Genomic DNA, 2,383 nt, shown 5'->3' with positions numbered 1-2,383 from the left:
TCTTTAAACTTTAGGAAATATAGTATCTATCAAAATTATTATATTTCAAATAAAGCAAGTAATGAGACAATTACAGATATGTTGAGTACTAAACAAAATGTAATTCAGATATCTTAGTCCTAAGAATGATTAACTTATATTTATAAATATTAAATTTCAACACTTTGTATAGTTCAGCTCACATTTCTTAATTTCTCCTTGTATAATAGTGATGCCATGAAAATATAGAAATACTTTAAAATTACTTTTACCAAAATCACAAAAAAAAACAGAATAAAGAAAATTTGTCTATTAAAATATTTGCTATTAGAGCTTGCTTATACATACATGGCCTCTGTGTTGGTTGGTTTTATGTGCCAAATTGACAAGTGTTAGTTCTCAACTATTTAATCAAATACTAACCTAGGTGTTGCTATGAAGGTACATGTGGTTAACATCTATAATAAGTTAACTTTAAGTATAGGAGATAGCTCTCAATAATATGGGTGAGGGTTACTTAATCATTTGATAGGCCTTAAGAGCAAAAACAGGGATGTTCCTGATAAGAAGAAATCTGCCTCAAGACCAGAACATCAACTACTTCTTGATTTTCCCGCCGTCCAGCCTGCAAATTGCAAACAAATTTCAGACTTGCCAGTCTTCGGAATAATGTGAGCAAATTCACTGCAATAAATCTCTTCATATATAGATAGACATAGATAGCTAGATAGATACATGACAGAAGAAAGAAAGAAAGAAAGAAAGAAAGAAAGAAAGAAAGAAAGAAAGAAAGAAAGAAAGATAGATAGATAGAGATATTTTGTTGGTTTTATTTTTCTGGGGAAATCTGATTGCTACAGCCTCACAGAAAAAAATGTGAATATTAGAGGCATTCAGAAAGTACTCCTTTTAACACTTATTTTAACAACTAGAATTTATAAAACTCTCTTCCCATATTCAGATTTTATGTTTTTTCTACTGCTTTATACCTCCAGTCTCTGATATAACAAATATTACTCTAACTGAAGACTTTCTCATAAGCTCCAGTTTTCATGGAGAGAAATTAAATGAGAAGATCACTAGAAGTAGAACTGCAGTTTTAAACAAAATTTAAAGTAAATTAGTAAAGCTTTCAATAAAGTTAGTCAAGATAACATGTCCACAGAGAGAAAGAAATCCATCACATGTAATACTCAATGATTAAAATAGTAATTTTTCTATTATTTGAAATAATTTTTTTTTTACTCTTTGAATATTATAGTTTTAAATAGTGAATGTCTTTTATTCTTCTATTTTTTCTTTCATCTTTTGCCCTCTTCTAAAACAGATAACTTTGAAAGATGAGAACAGTGGATTATTGTCAGGGATTTAAAATGAATTAGTTAACAGCAAATACTTGTCAGTTGATACATGAGGCTATAGTAATAAAACATTCCTTTTGATGCTTTGTGATTCATGTGAATCTATATGCCACATAATTAGGAACTCAAGTGAACAGCAGCCAAAATTGTCAATTTCAAGAAATTCCCAGAGTTTTCAAAGACACTTTGGAAAAAAAAAATGGGTCAAATATGTATAGCACATAAAAATCAATGTTCAAATTTATGTGGTATACTTTGTTTATTTCCATAAGTACATAAACTTATTTTCAGGTCACATTAAAAATGAAGTTTAGGAATTAATTTAGAGAAAGGTAATTTAGTTAGGTTAGAAATCCAAGTAAATGGCCAGCATCTCAAGTGTGAAGCCACAAAATAAGTTAGTCACTAGTTTATATAAATTTTGGTTTTAAGTAATTAATAATTTTAGAGGTGAGTTACAAAAATTTTAATGCAGGAATATTTTCATAACTAAAGCATAATTAATCCATCAATTAACAGGAAATTTTCTCAAGATTTTCTATTTCTAGAAGTAAAAATTAATTTACAGCAGCCTATATTTTAAAATTTTTCTGAGGAACAACTTCCACATATTGGCACATATTTTGCACTTATTTACCCTCTACCCTATTGCATGATAGAATATAACTTTCACAAAAACTTCATATTATCAAATATAAATTAAATGATATCATTTATATGCAAATAAACAATCATGGTTTAGAGAATTAAAATCGTAAAGCCAAAGGCCAACTTTTTTTCTGATAAAATCTGAATTGAAAAGAAAATTTAATTTGTATTTTCTTTAGGAAACGCCATACTATTTTCACAATAATTCTTTAAGAAATTAAAATCAAATTCCCATATGACCTGACAATCGTTCTTCTAGATATATACCCAAAGGAGATAAAATCACCAACTTGTAAAAATACCTGCACTCCCATGTTCATTGTAGCATTATTTACAATAGCCAAAATATAGAAATAACATAAATGTCCACCTATAAATGAATGAATAAAGAAAAC

Source organism: Rhinopithecus bieti, unplaced genomic scaffold (assembly GCF_001698545.2).
Source record: "Rhinopithecus bieti isolate Rb0 unplaced genomic scaffold, ASM169854v2 scaffold_36517, whole genome shotgun sequence".
NCBI classification, from domain to species: domain Eukaryota; kingdom Metazoa; phylum Chordata; class Mammalia; order Primates; family Cercopithecidae; genus Rhinopithecus; species Rhinopithecus bieti.
The sequence above is the reverse complement of the archived record's forward strand: the minus strand, read 5'-3'. Positions refer to the sequence as shown.